Raw genomic sequence first — 16,766 nt, 5'->3', positions numbered from 1 at the left:
ATAAGAAAGGGGCCAGATTCAGGAAGGCTTACACGGAGTTCAAGAGTAGTGTAAGCCTCCGTGTAAGCCTCCCGATTCAGGTACAGCCCAAACCTCCGTGTAAGAGACAGCTAACACGTCTCTTACATGGACTGGGCGTGGAAATGCTCAATACCTCATTTGCAGCTCCAAGATATGCAAATGAGGTATTTGAGCAATCCACGAAGCAGAAACCAGTCCGTGTAACGGACGTGTTAGCTGCAGAAATGTACTCAGCTGACAACTGAGTACATTTCTGCAAAATCAAAAACGGAGCTATGTCAGCTTCAAATAAAGGGTGCATATGTGTCATTAAGCATGCCAATGGCCAAATATGTGGCCATTGGCATGAAAAAGTGTTGCAAAAATAAGTTATTTAACTTTTTTTTTTTCACGGGATTATTGTGTTTAACTGCAGCGCACACCCGCGCAAATGGGGTGCGCTACCTAAAACTGAAAACCGAAGCTTATAAGCCCACAATTGTGGGATTTATGTATTACATGGAATGTCAGTGGAGGGACTTGCAGACTAAAAACAGTATGGCCTCCGTTTAGTGGTTGTCAAGGGGGGGAAGCTCCGTGTAAGATATGTAACTAAGCATTACTAGGCAATCCTATGTAAATGAGGGTTACAATACTGAATCACACTGCCACATAGGTAATGAGCACTTTCTGAGTAGTGTAAGAGTTAGAGAAGGGGGAGGAACAGAGTAAGAGGTAGGTGACATCACGGAGGGGAAGGATAGAAAGAAATGTACCAGATTGGAGGGCAATGTAAGGTAACAGATGACAGACAGACATCAGGGAGGGAGGTGTGTCCCAACAGAACACTAGGAAAGTCAAGAAATTGAGGGTATACGCTATCCCTACACTCAAAGTTTCTTGATATACGTGCATCGTGGCGTGTGCACGTGTAAGGCAGGTTCAACATGTGGGGCGTGTTGCAAACTGTTTACAACGGTTTGCGTGGCGTGCGTGTAAGGCAGTGTGCGCGCGTTTTAGCATGAATCAGCCTAGCTAACACTGTGTAAGGATGTGTGCGCGCGTGTAACACGGAGTAGGGATGTGTGCGCGCGTTTAAGTGACTTTGAGCGTGTTTAAGCTGGTGTGCACATTGCTCCCCCTCAGGAAACAGAGAGGAAACAGGAAACAACCAAAATACAGGGAAACTGCCAGGGAATACTGCTAGAGTTAATTGGTGGAAACAATTACAAGCAGGCAATTACACAGGCAGACTAGAAGCCCAGCCCAGCACTTAAAACACAACAAAGAGCAGTGAAGGCTGTTTCTCACAAGAGATACTGCCAGAAACTAAGCTATCAGAATTGAAAACTGAAATAAAGCTTAACTCAGAGCAGAAATGCTAGGGGCTGCCATGGCTATTATAATCAGGCATAGGCGAATTGCTGAGGGTGGTGACAATGCAGATGCTGACAGACAACCCAGAGTGAGGAGAAAGAGAAGAGTATACAGGCCCAGGGTCACCTACCATGGGTTACATGAGCTGGAGATAGTAGAGCGCTATAGAGTGGACAGAGAGCTCCTGCAGCAGATTGTTGAGCTGTGCAGGCCACACCTCACACACAGAACCAACAGAGGGGAACCCATCCCAGTGGAAACCAAGGTATGTGTTGGCCTAAGAATACTAGCAACAGGTACCTTCCAGAGACCAACTGGCGATATGATGGGGATATCACAGGCATCAGCCTCCAGGGTACTGCACCAGTTCCTGGATGCCATGTCACCACATGTCAGTGATCATATATATGTCCCTAATGACCGTGAGGTTGTGGCCAGCAATATGCGTCTCTTCCAGCAAATAGCGGGATACCCTGAGGTGCTGGGTGCAATAGACTGCACGCACATACGCATCAAAGCACCAGCCGGTGAGCGGGGTAGAGTCTACATTAACCGCAAGGGATACCCCTCCATCAACTGCCAGGTCATGCGTGATGCCCAGGGCATAATAATAAATGTGTGTGCTGGCTGCCCTGGGAGCTACCACGATTCCCACATCTGGCATCTGACGCAGCTGTACCAATCATTTGCCAATGGGGACTTCCCACACGGACACCTAGTGGGGGATGCAGGTTATGCACTTGAGCCGTGGCTGATGACACCCATCAGAAATGCACACACACCTGAACAGGAACGCCATAATGAGGCACACGCACAAACACGTAATATCATAGAGCGTGTGTTTGGGCTGCTCAAGTCACGGTTCCGGTGTCTGGACACATCTGGTGGAGCTTTGCAGTACACACCAACTACATGTACCCAAATGATCATGATATGTGCTATGCTACATAATATGATCCTGCGGAAACAGCTGCAGCAGGACCAGCACAGGGCTGGGCCAAACATCCCCCACCATTGCCAAGGCCACCACAGGCAGGGGGTGACTCGGAGGAGGAACAACCTGACCTTGTCCCAGTAGGCAGAAGGAGGCGTGCCCAGTATGCCCTGGCCTTGGCAAAGAGGCAACGATAGCACATACGCTTGGTCAGTAGGAACACTGGGACTGATACCGCTCTGACTCACTCATACAGTAACAGGGATGCCTAACATGACACAACCTGCTTCCAAATGTACAGGGAGTGTAGTATGTGTATCCGACAGAGGTGGCCCTGCAGCACCACCTGAGGCATGAATGCCATGTGTTAAGTAATGTAATATCATGTACAATATGCACACCTGAGGACCCCAACTAACATCCATATCCACGCATATGACCCTCGGAAACAGCTGCACGTCATACAGTGATGTACATGTGCAAAAACATGGAACAAGATACAAAATGAGGGTGTCTAGCAATAAATAGCATGGATAACCACACACCCATGTTTGTACCACAACAAGAAGCAACATGGAATAGCCATGGTCAAAACCAATGGCTAAAACCGACTACTACTATATAGCCTGCTGCAGACCACTGTCCTAATAGCAGGAACTGCCCCAGGCCTATGTCCATAGGTTCATACTAGGCTATCTGCCCTAGGGCATTAATAAGCCTAGGCCAGAGTTTTGTGGCGTCTGCCACCCCTGCAAGTTGATGGATAATATGCCCATTATTTTGCTGCGCCTCTGTCAAGCAGTGATACTGAGGTTATCCCTGGGGTATACCTGCAATCTCCCATCCATTGGTCAAGATCTCACTTGAACAAAGCCAGTGAGGTGCTCAGCCCCACATGTACCAGGATGTTGTTCCACAGCATATGGACTCTCTGGATGATGAATCTGTCCCTCCAACACATCCTATTAATATCTGTGTTGAGGTTTAGGTCTCCTGCCCTTGTAGTTCTGATGGATGTAGAGGTCTTGAGGTGAAGCATGTTCATAAAGTCTGGGTTGGACATAGCCTTGTATGTCAGGCACAGGTCACCTCTGAGCAGTCAGTAAGTGACTGAATACAGCTGGAATTCCTTCAGTCGGGCAGCATAAGAAATATGTTTGAGACCCTTTCACCTCCTGTCGAGGAATTTGTGGGCCCATCCAATCTGAATGGGGCAGTGTATGCAATCATTGGTGTGATGAGTACAGGGGAACGATGACCTCCCTTGATCTAGATGTGAATCACTGCATGATGAGGTGGCCAATGTAGAAGGCCTTCCAAACTACCCTGGCAATGTGAGTGTCAAGCAAAAGGTCACTGTCAACCTGGGTGCCCAGGTCCCTGATAACCCACGTTGTGCTTAGAGGATTGCCACCTAGATGGGAAGTAGTGGTAACCTTGTTCTTCCTGAAGGGTATGGCTATGCATTGTTTAGTGTTTAATGTAAGGCCATGGCCGTGGCACCAGTTATCTGTGTCTATGAGACCCTTCTGAAGGATGTCTGTGTCAGATGGGTTTCCAGCTATGCTTCCCAGTTTGCAGTCATCTTCAAACTTTGTCAGCCATAATCCTCCTGTGTTTGCTCGTACTTCTGAAAAGTAGATACTGAACAAATGTGGGCCCAGGACTGAGCCCTGTGGGACACCACTTGTGACAGCTCTGGAGTGTGAACTGGCACCAGCAACTTTGACCCTGTGTGTTCCGTCACTTAGCCAGTTTGCAACCCATGCTGTGATGTATGGGTTCACAATTAAGCTGGTGATGTTTTCAATGATACCTGAGTGGGGTATTGTGTCGAAAGCCTTTGCCAGGTCAAGGTAGGCTGTGTGGACTGCCTTGCCCACGTCAATGGCCTGGGTGACTGTTTTGAAAAGTCAACCAAGTTTAAAAGGCATGATCTGCCCTTGACAAAGCCAAACTGGATTGGATCCAATGTCTGCAAGTCCCCTATGTCTTCATTTAGAATTCCCATTATGATCCTCTCCATAGCTTAGCAGAACAGGCTTGTCAAGCTGATGGGATGGTAGTTTCTGGGGTTGGTGGAGGCACCTCCTTTGTGAAGTGGGTCCACCATTGCTGTATGCCACTCCTTGGGAACATATCCTGAGGTGAGGCTAAGATTAAACAGCTGCCCTAACTGCGGGTGTAATTACTCATTGAGTTCATGGAGCACACAACTGGGGACACCATCTGGTCCCATGGATAAAGTGTTTTCTGCCTTGGATTGAGCAGTTCCCACCCCAGCAGATGGAGATGTTTGGGGGGCTACAATCCTGTTGGGGGGAGGGGGGGGAGAAATCTGCACTGAACCTGTCAGTCAGTATGTTGCCAATGTCTGTAGGTGCAGTGATATCAACATTATTCTGAACTAAGTCTGAGCATATCTGGGAGTTTCCTCCCAGGTTTCAAACATAGGTAAAAAAGGCCTCATGATTGTCCCTGGAGTCCTGAGTGGGTTTACTCTCAAAACATGCCTCGGATGATTGTATGGGGGAACCCAGTGTTTTACTCACAATGAGCAGGGTGTCTTCCCCCACGGATTACGCTCTATCTTGTAGTAGCTCCTTCCTTGTGTTGTACAGCTTGTTTATGGCTGGGGTCCACCAGACTGGATGCTTGCCTGTGGTACAAAGAGTCATTATTATTTGGGATTGCCTGAACCATGCAGTCCTGGAGGTGCTGGTAGAAGGCATTTCTAAGTGATACAGTGGCTTGGGTAATGGCGTCTGCTGGCCTGGGGGCCTTGAAAGAGACCACACCAGTCCTCAGAAATGTGAAGTCGGCATTTGAGAAGGTCTTCACCATTTCATTTCCCATCTGGGGTGTGGGTGGGATGTGGACTCCCACTGTGAGTAGTCCATGATCTGATCTCACCAATGATGGGTATATGTCTGGTGTTGAACAGTGTGACCCCATGTTCGTGATGATGTGTTCTAGTATGTTGCCTCCACTTGAGGGGATTGGGACCAGTTGTTCCAAGGCATTTCAGTGTATGAACTCTTGGAACCTTTGTGTTAGAGTGTTGTGGCATGATTAGTGATCCCAGTCTATATGTGGATAGTTGGAATCACCCAGTAGGATGGTGTTTGGAGATACATTTATCCCCTTCAGTGTTTGCAGGATAGCTGTGTGAGGTACCTGAGTTTGAGCGGGTGGCATGTAACATGCTACAAACTGCAGAGCAGTCTTCCCTACGGTCACTGGCACCTGGATGGTCTCCGATGCATCGTGTGTTGCCACCAACCATGAGGTGAGGGTGTCCTTGATGAATATAGACACCCACCATCCTTCTTGGTGTTGTCGGGATGATGGTGCCGGAATGCATTATATGAGGTAACACCCAATAGTGCCGGGGTGCTGTCAGAAGCTGTGAACCAGGTTTCAGGCACAGCACAGACATCAATGTGCTACATACTGAGAAGGGCATAGAGTGTGTGCAGCTTGAGGTTGAGACCTTGGGCATTGAGCAGCATTACCCTTAGTGTCTTTCCTTTACTGTGTTCTAGGGTGGTAGGTGTAGAATCTGAATCTTGCATAAAAAAGGCACAATGGGGGTGGCAAGAGCATCATCTGAAATCCGGAAGCCCAGGGGTGACAGGTGCAAGCCGTCCCTTGCAAATCACCGTGGCCTGTCCAGCATGTCATCCCAGGCAGACAGACATTGGACCCCCTTAGAATGACACCATAGTCTAATCAAAATACTACAGCTGATCATCTTGTCTCTGTTTATGTGGCATCATACTTGGTGAAGGTAGGATACTGCCAAAGGTCAGGGTCATACCTGCCTGGCCTACATAATCAGAGGGATCCTCTATGTCTCTTTCCATGTAGTCCAGGGAGGTACATCTCAGGTCGTTCACACCAGCATGGATTATGACTGGGTCAGACCTGTACTTGCAGTTTAGTGACCTGAGTGCTTGCATTATGTGGTGGATTCCAGTGCCCGATAGGCAGCTTACTGTGACCTCCTCTGCACCTGATCTGGTGAGTGGGACATCAGTGTGTCTGACTATGGAGTCACCTATGACAAGTGTGTCTGGCATTGTGTTTGGCCTTAAGGGCTGTGACTGTTTGGCACACCAACTCTGTGGTCAATGTGTTGCATGTGCTGTGCCCTGTGGAGGCAGTTGTGTGAGTGTCTGCTGTGGTGGCCACCGCCATTCTGGTAGACTTCTGATCAGAGCCTCCGAGAGTGTCTCTGTGTGTCTATGTGTATGATCTTAAGTTGTGACAGTGCCATGTGAGACTGGATTAAAGATGTGTGTGTGGTTACCTTCACCCTCTCTCTGGTCTTGCTAGTCCTATGTTGAGAGAGCTCAGCCTCCACTTTGGCTATATAGTTGCATCTCTCACATGTATGTGTGTTTTATGGCAGAAGGAGAGGGTTGTCAGTGTACATGAGGCAACTGTAACAGTGCCTCAATATTCCCAGGTTCACCAGCTGAGCAGGAGAGGACACTAGCAACTAATCCCTAGACATGCTAGATGGAATAGACAAAACAATGTTGGAATACAGGGAGATATCAAGCCCCCCAAGCCACATCATACTGTTTGATTGACAATAGCTACACATACACCGGTGTTTCATAGTGTCATAGTGTACTACTAGGCTATCTGCCCTAGTGCATGTATAAGCCTAGCCATAGTGATGTGGCTATTGCCACCCCTTATAGTGGTAATAAGTGTACAGAATAGATTCTGAATATTGTGCCTCTGACTTAGTAGTGACACATTATGACCCCCTTACGTAATTGAATAACATGACTGTGTCTCTGTCTAGTCTGTGCCTCCGTCTCATATGCAGTTGTCCAGATGTCTCCTGAAGAGAGTCAGTGAGGGACTCTGTCAAACATGAACTGGGATACTCTGCTAGAGTGTGAGATGCCTCTGAGTTATGACTCTGTCCCTCCAGCATGTCCTATACATGTATGTGCTGAGGTTCAAATACTCAGCTGTCATGGCTCTGGTGGATTTGGATTGCTTGCAGTGGAGTATGTCCACCAAATCCTGATTGGACATGGTCTTGTATGTCAGGCATAGGTCACCTGTAAGTATGCGGTATGACACTGAACAAAGCTGGACTTCCTCTATTCTGGAAGCATATGACATGTGTTGAAGAACCCTGATCTTCATGGTAGGTACTATTCGGGTGCAAAGGTGCAAAAGGCAGGATCTGCCCTGTACAAAGCTGAACTAGGTGGGAACAAGGGTCCGTAGGTCAGTAATGTGTCTGTGTAAGAGCTCCATGACTCCTCCCATATCTTTGCAGACAAGGCTGGTTAAGCCTGTGTGGTGGTAGTTACCATGGTCTGTGGAGGCATCCCCCTTGTGGAGTGGGACCACTGTTGCCATATGCCAGTGTTCAGGTACATATCCTGTAGCAAGACTAAGGTTAAATAGCAGTTGTATATATGGGTCCAGACCCTTCTGGAGTTCACATAGCATGCAACTGGAGATACCAGCAGGTCCCATGGATGCTGTGTACTTGTCTTTGCTGAGTGTGGCTCTCACATGGACATCCAAGATGACAGTGAGGTTACATACAGCAGTGATAACTATCTTGTTTTGGGGGTGAGGAGGGGTAAATCACACGGAAGCTGTCCTTGCCCGAATGTTGCCAATATCTGTCAGGTCACTGGAATATATGTTGTTGTGTACCAACTCTGAGCATATCCGAGGGTTCACAACCAGGTGTCTGACATAACTGAAGAAAGCAGTGTGGTTACCTTCATTGTCTTTGGTGATTTATGTCCCCAAGTTGACCTTGCATGTCTTTATGAGATAATGTAGCTTTCTACTAGTGCTGATCACAGCTGTCTTCCCTTTTGGAGATGTAGCTCTGTCTTGCATTAGTAACCCTCATTTGTCATACAGTTTGTTTATGGCTGGGGTCCACCAGACAGGACACTTTCCCTTTGTGGAGAGGGTCCTGTTTTCAGTTGTGATTGTATGGTCCATGCTGTCTGACATCTAGCTAAGGGAGGTCATTCTGGTTCTGCAGTTATCTTTCATCAGCATTAGAAATGACCACAACAGCCCCTGTGGGGTGTACCTCATGCACACACATCCAGCACCTGTAAAGTCCACAACAGTACCTCACCAGGAGTATGACAGAGCTGGAACACATGTAATGTGTAGTCTGATTAAACAGAGTGCAGCTCCACACACTGCCATGCTGTCCACCCAGATGCAAGCTGTGCCTGATGTAGAAAGCCATGTCCAAGCTGGAATCAATGCACATGCTGCACCTTGTACAATCTGAATGGCAGGGAGCTATGCACATGAGGGACCTGAACCCCAGCACTGACATATATAGGACAGGCTGTACTGCATTATCCAAAACACAGAAGCCACCCCACACATGAGTAAACTACCAGTACAGGTTGTCCATAAAGACACTGGTTGAGTCCCTCAACAGGAATCCTAATGAGTGGATGGGAGATGGGAGGTTTACCCTGGGTATCAATGTTATGTCACAGGTAGACAGAGGCACAGTATACTAAACAAGACATATGACATGTCGAACTACGCTTACAATGTGTTGATGGACAAACACATTCTCCGACTAGCATTAGGTCAAGATACCTCTTGAACACAGCCAGCAAGGTGCTCTGCCTCAAATGGACCAGGATTGTATTCCACAGCATAGGGAGTCTCCGAGTGATAACTCCATCCCTCCAACATGTCCAACATACATCCCTGCTAAGGTGTAAGTCACCTGCACTAGTGGTTCAGGTGGATCTTCTGAGTCTGAGGTGGAGCATGCCCATTAATCTCTGTTTGGACATGGCCTCGCATGTCAGGCACATGTCACCTCTAAGCAGACGGTATGTGAGTGAATAGAGTGTGAGTGTCTTCAATCTGGCAGCATATGACAGCTGTTGGGGTTCCTTGATCCTTTAGGTGGGGACAGTCAGGGTGTCTCCAATTGCTGCAGATGTTGGGTGAGATACAGCCAGAATAGGGCATTCGACTCGATCACCGGTCTGATAAGTGAAGAGTACAGGGGAACAATGACCCACTAGATCTGGATGTGAATCCCAGCCTGATCAGGTGGGCAATGTAGAAGGTCTTCCTAGCCACTTTAGCAATGTGAGTCTCAGAAGAATGGCGACTGTTAACCTGGGTCCCCAGGTCCATGATAACCTCCTCTGTGCTTAGAGGATTGCCACCTATATGGTAGCTTGGGGTCACCTTGCTTTTCCTGAAGGGTATGTCTACACATGTTGTGCACTCTGACTTCAGGCCATGGCCCTGGCACCAGCTATCAGTTACTGTGAGTCCCTTCTGAAGGATATCTGTGTGTGATGCACTGTCCACTATGGTGCCCAGTGTGCAGTCATCTGCTAACATTGTCATCCAAAGTCCTCCCATGTTGGCCTGTACTTCTGGGAAGTACATGACAAACAATAGGGGGCCAAGGACTGAGCCCTGTGTGACACCACCTGTGACCAGCCTGGAGTCTAACATAGTGCCAGCAACTCTAACCCTGTGGGTCCCGTCCTTAAGCCAGTTTGCAACCCATCTTGTGACATATGGGTTTACATTTCAGTTGTTAGGGTTTTCCACAATACCCGAGTGGGGTATTGTGTTGAAAGTGTTTGCAAGGCCAAGGTAGGCTGTATGGACTGCCTTTCCCCAACAATGGCCTAAGTGACTAATTTGAAGATGTCAACCCAGTACAAAAGGCATGATCTGCCCCTGACCAAGCCAAAATGGGATGGGTACAATGTCTGCATGTCCCCTATATCTTTGTTTATGAGCTCAATTATGATCCTCTCCATAGATTTGCAGACTACACTTGTTAAGCTTATGGGGCAGCAATTAACAGGGTCTGTAGAGGCACTGCCTTTGTGCAGATGTGCACAACTGGACCCTAACCAGGCTGTTGTGCACACTATGGAAATGTAAAGCAGTGATAGGACTAAAGCCCAGGATACTGACCACCACAGTGAAAGTACTGAAACACTACACTAGACAGTGCTACAGTGTTAGGTCAGTATGAACGGATGTTGACAATTGTGTGCAAAGTATCCCATGCAAAACCTGCAGGCACAGTATACTCCCTGTTTTGTTCACACAAAAAAGCATTCGGACAGTAACTACACAACATGGCACAGAACACACAACCATAAACTGCAGGTATTTGTTGAAGGTCACACTCATCCACAAATGTGATGGGCTGCAGAGTTCAACATATGTAAAGCCCATACTGGGCATGCTCACACACTTAGATAAATGAGACATCTTTCACACAACATGCCACGGGAAGGCTGAACTGGGCATGCTCACACACTTGGTCCAAATGTTACCCCTAGCAAATGTGAAAACACACCAGAGGATGCTCATCCCCCTTTCTAGACACTGATCATGTAAGCACCCTATAAGTATATTGGAGAAAAGCATTCTCTCAGTAATCCGAATAGCGCGCCTTGATAATGTGTCCATCTGTAGTGTCATAACATAGTTAGGTAGGGGTTTGAATCCAGCAGGTGGCAAGTGTGTGTGAAGGGGGGTAAGTGTGTGTGTAAGTGTGTATGAAAGAAACATCCCTTTTGGCAACTGGGAAAACACACCACAGGATGATCATTCCACTTTCTAGACTCTGATGATGTCAGCACCCTATAAGTATAATGGAGAAAAGGATTCTCTCAGTAATCCGAATAGCGTGCTGTGCTAATGCGTCCATCTCTAGTGTCATAACATAGTTAGGTAGGGGTTTGAATCCAGCAGGTGGCAAGTAAGTGTGTATGAAAAAAACATCCCTTTTGGCAACTGGGAAAACACACCACAGGATGATCATTCCACTTTCTAAACTCTGATGATGTCAGCACCCTATAAGTATATCAGGGGAAAGGAAATTCCCTAGTAATGCGAATAGCGCGCTGTGCTAATGCGTCTGTTTCTAGTGTCATAACATAGTTAGGTAGGGGTTTGCATCCAGCAGGTGGCAAGTGTGTGTGAAGGGGGGGTAAGTGTGTATGAAAGAAACATCCCTTTTGGCAACTGGGAAAACACACCACAGGATGATCATTCCACTTTCTAGACTCTGATGATGTCAGCACCCTATAAGTATATTGGAGAAAAGCATTCTCTCAGTAATCCGAATAGCGCGCCGTGCTAATGTGTCCGTCTGTAGTGTCATAACATAGTTAAGTAGGGGTTTGAATCCAGCAGGTGGCAAGTGTGTGTGAAGGGGGGTAAGTGTGTGTGTAAGTATGTATGAAAAAAACATCCCTTTTGGCAACTGGGAAAACACACCACAGGATGATCATTCCACTTTCTAGACTCTGATGATGTCAGCACCCTATAAGTATATTGGAGAAAAGGATTCTCTCAGTAATCCGAATAGCGTGCCGTGCTAATGCGTCAGTCTCTAGTGTCATAATATAGTTAGGTAGGGGTTTGAATCCAGCAGGTGGCAAGTAAGTGTGTATGAAAGAAACATCCCTTTTGGCAACTGGGAAAACACACCACAGGATGATCATTCCACTTTCTAAACCCTGATGATGTCAGCACCCTATAAGTATATCAGGGGAAAAGAATTTCCCCAGTAATGCGAATAGCGTGCTGCGCTAATGCGTCCGTCTCTAGTGTCATAACATAGTTGAGTAGGGGTTTAAATCCAGCAGGTGGCAAGTGTGTGTGAAGGGGGTTAAGTGTGTATAATTGATATATCCCTTTTGGCAACTGTGAAAACACACTACAGGATGCACATACCCCTTTCTAAACGATATCACAATTATGTATGGCTTTTGATTACAGACATGCCATGTGTGTTGTGCACACACAGAATGCCCATGTGTGTGGGTTGTCCCTCACAATAATGCATGACATTGATTACACCGGTTATGGCAATGAACACATGCTGTATGTGTGTGCCAAATACACATATGTACCTGTGACTTTCAATAGTTACCATGTGTGATGCCTGCCACATGTGAATACATGGTATTTGCACAGGGTAACATTATGACCGTGGTCTTCTGTGCAGATGCTGCATGCGGGATGTGTATATACAGTGTGAGATGTAGATGCTATCAGCCTAGTAGTGAGGGATGCACACCTGGTCTGGGGCATAAAGTCTACATGTTGTTAATGTACAGGAGCTGCATGTTCTCACCTGTTGTGGGAGTGGTAAGACAGTATTCCATAGCAATGCAGTGACTGCATGCTAAGAGCCATTCAGCTAGGGTGTTGTAGCTACACTTATTCATTAGCATTCATTAATTTGTCGGAATCCCTGGTGAGGGTCTGATGCCAACCAAGGTCAGGGGTCTACCAGCCTGTGTCACTTGCTCAGTGATCCCTTCCATGTTCCCTATCACGTATCCCAGTGAGCGACATCCCACATCAGCTGTGGTGGCATGGACAATGACTGAGTCATGTGTCCATGCATCTGACTGACTTGTATGTTGTTGTTACAGTTTGGCCATGTGTTTCCATCTCATACATGTGATGTACATCAATGGGTAGGGGATAGGGTTGACTGTGTACATGTGGCAGCTGTGACATTACTACATGACACACATATTTCACAACTGTACCATAGAGGTGACTGACAACTGACCTTTGCACATGCTACGAGTATTGAGATTACATTGGTGATTGACAGCACATAGGGCCAATGGTGAAAAAGAGACATAGGTCCATAGGTTTGTACAGGGATATCTGCCCAGGGCATGTATCCACCTAGCCAGAATGTGCGTGCCTTTCAACATGCATTGTGAATCTGTCTTGCTATGCCCTTTTCCAAGGTTAGTATACTGTGCCTCTTTCTCACAGTGACACATAAGTGATACCCAGGGTAACCCTACAATGTCACATCCAGTCATTAATATCGCTCTTGAAGATAGTCACTGAGTCAGTCTGCCTAACCTCTATTGGGATAATAATCAGGAATGAAGGGAGCCTCTGAGTTGTGAATGTGCCCCTCTACCATGTCCTATGTATATCACTCCTGAGGTTCAAGTATTTCCAGCGTGTATCCTGGTGGGATCTGGATATTCTGAGATGCAGCATGGCCATTACGTGAGGGTATGACCTGGCCTTCTATGTCAGGCACAGATTAGCTATGAAGAGGCAGTATGTCACTGAGTAGAGCTGCTGCTACTTTAACCAGTCAGTATGTGGCATCTGTTTGAGCACTTTGATCCCCTTGTCGAGGTACATATGTGGTAGCCCCAGTTGCTGCAGGTGTCTGGTAAGGTGCATGCCAACAGGTTCATCATAGTCAATTATGGGCATGATGAGGGATGAGTAAAGGTGCACAATGTCCTCCCCTGGCCTACATGTGGATCCCATGATGATGTGGCCCATATAACATGCTTACCTAACCACTTTGTCCATGTTGTTGTCAAATGGTAGAATGCTATCAACCTGCGTACCCCAAGGTCCATAATTCCTTGGTCTGCACTTACTGGATTAACACATATGTGGTACATTGTGGTCACTTAGTGTTTGACAAAGGGATGACTATACTCTTTCTGTCATTCACGTTGAGGCCATGGCTGGGGCACAGGCGGGGTGTTTGAAAGAGTCCCATTTGGAGGATCGTGTGTTAGCTGTTGAGTTGATTATGGTGTTAGGTCTGCAGTCACCTGCGACTTGCTGAGCCACAGTACTTCCATGATGGCCTGTACCTATGACAAATATATAATGAACATGACAGCTCCTAGGGCTGTGCCTTGTGGGACACCACTTGTACCAGGTTGGAGGCTGACATGGCTCCAGCAATTCTACCATGTGTGTTCTGCCCTTGAGCCACTGTGCAATACCCATAGTGACATAGGGGTTATTATGTACACTGGTGAGCTTCCCTAGAATGCACAAGTGGGGTATTGTATCCAAGGCTTATGCAAGGTCCAGGTAGGCTGTGTGGACCTCCTACCCCTTGACAGTGGCAGGATTGATAGGCAGGATTTGCCATTGACAAAGCCAAACTGTGTATGGTGACATGTCTGTAGGTCCACAATATCTAGATATGTGAGGTTCATGATGATCCTTGCCATAGCTTTGCAGACAAAGCTAGTCAGACATATGGGGCGAGTAGTGTCCAGGATCCGTGACAGCACCACCTGCATGTTGAGGGACCACTGTTGCTGTATGCCACTCTCTGGCCACATATCGTGTATTAAGGCTGGGATTGAACAGTGGTGTTATGTCTGGGTGTAGCTCTTCTTGTGGTTCATGTAGGACACAGCCTGGGACACTGTCTGGTCCCATTGATGCAGTGTTTATTGCTTTGGGAAGGGCATCTCTTACCTGAGCATCTGTGATGTCAGGGGGGGAAGCACTGTGCTGCGAGACATATGTTCCCTTTTGGTGTGGTGTGGAGAGAAGGCAGCATTGAACCTGTCCACTAGGATGATGGCAATGTCTGTGTGTTTTATATTTTGTGTGACATATTGTATTACCTCTGAGCATATCTGGGTAGTACCACTCAGGTTACTAACATAACTACAGGCAGCCTTGTGATTATCCTCAGTGGCTTGTGGAATCCTCTCTCAAAGATGGCCTTAGACAATCATATGGGTGCCTGTAGTTGTCATCCAATACTCATCAGTGGTGCCTTCACATTTTGGGAGGTTGTTGTATCATGTAGTGGCGCCATCCTTCTATTGTATAGTGTGTTTATGGCTGGTGTCCGGCGCCCAGGACATCTGCCTTTGGAGAATTGGGTCATGCTTTCATATGTGGCTTCATGATCCATGCATTCCTGAATGTATCCACAGAATGACTCTATACAGGTATCTGCAGTCTGGTCCATATTTTCAACAGGCCTTGGGCCTTTGAAGGTTTCCACATCATTTATGAGGGGTGTGCACTTGCTTGACATGAGCTGTTGACAGGCGTGCCGCCCTCCAGACAGAGCAAGGGGAGGGTCACAGTCAGCTACCTGTTGGGGCGTACGTGCCTCCCTGGACCACATGGAAAGAGACACAGAGGAGCTCTTACAGCACCCTCTCAAACTCAGGTCTCCCACACAGCCTTCATGCTGACACAGGAGAGTTTAGATTACTCTGCAAACACCATCATACTGGGTGATGCCAGCTACCCAAACATAGACTGTGAACATTACACAAGCCACAATACCCAAGCTCTAAGGTTCCCATTGATCGGACATTCTTTGGCTATGGAACAGGTAACCAACCTTCCCACAAGAGGGCAGATATAGTAGAGCTGATCTTTACAAACATGAGTACAAACTGCTCACCACTGGGAGTATATCCATCATTGTTGCAATCAAACCATATACTAATCACACTGGAGTTCTGGATCCCCCACATATGCAAACCTCCAACACATCGATGTGTGTGTGTGGGAAATGTCCCTATTAGCAACCGTGACAGTATGGTACAGGATGCAGATCCCCCTTTTGAAACAGTGATGATGTCAGGACTGTATAACTATATCACCTGTAGTAAAGTCCTCAAGTAATTTGCATAGCGGCTCTGCTAATCGTCTTTCTTCAGTGTCATAGCATTAGTTAGGTAGGGGTTTAAATGCTGCAAAGGGAATGTATGTGTGTTAGTATGAGTGTGGTTTATGTGTGTGCACTATGCTGGGAGGGTTAACTGCCTTTTGCCAACTGGGAGAACACACTACAGGGTGCACATCCCTCCTCCTACACACAGATGATGTCAGCACCCTCTAAGTACAGCATTAGTAAAGATTTCTCCAGCTACTGCAAATAGCACACTCTGCTAATGTGTCTGTTTCTACTGTCATTGCACAGTTAGGTATGGGTTTGAATCTTGCAAATGGAAAGTATGTGTTTTACTGTTGGTGGGGTTAGTGTGTGTGCACAATGATGGGGTGGGATGTGGCTTTTGCAGGGTGGTAATTACCCTTAACAAGCAGTGATGTTGATAGCACCCTATACAAACATAAACTACAAAACAAAGGTTTTGGGAATGTTTCAATTTTAAGGGGAAAACTTTTTAAGTAATGGGGGCCCCAAAAAAAATTAGGAATTAAAACAAACAATTCTTTTAAAATTTATACGCAACAGCAACAGACCCAAAAATGCCATACCATTTTGTGTTCACCCTGTAACAGCAAAATGTTTTCCTTTACCTAGATGTTTTTTGAAAGGAAGGGGGCAAGTGTTATTGGGGTGTGGGGTTGGTTGCCCCCCGGATGGGAAAAACATGTTTGTTTTGGGTTTTGGGGACTACAGGGGGGACCTTTTTGGTTCATTTTGTGAGGTTTGCCCTGGGGAGGTTTTAGGTTTGGAAGGGGAGCCAAGTAAAAAAATGGTGCCAAAATTTTTGGGAAAAGTGACCTGTCAGGGATCCCAACAGTTCTGTGGGGGAAATTTTGGGTGGCAGGGGGGAGGGGGTTGGCCCAATGGGTTTTTGGGAAACAGGGGGGTGTTATAAATTCCTGTTGGGTGCCCGAACCCCGTACTGGG

This window comes from Protopterus annectens, chromosome 17.part0 (genome assembly GCF_019279795.1).
Source record: "Protopterus annectens isolate FY-2018-M chromosome 17.part0, PAN1.0, whole genome shotgun sequence".
NCBI classification, from domain to species: Eukaryota; Metazoa; Chordata; order Ceratodontiformes; family Protopteridae; genus Protopterus; species Protopterus annectens.
The sequence above is the reverse complement of the archived record's forward strand: the minus strand, read 5'-3'. Positions refer to the sequence as shown.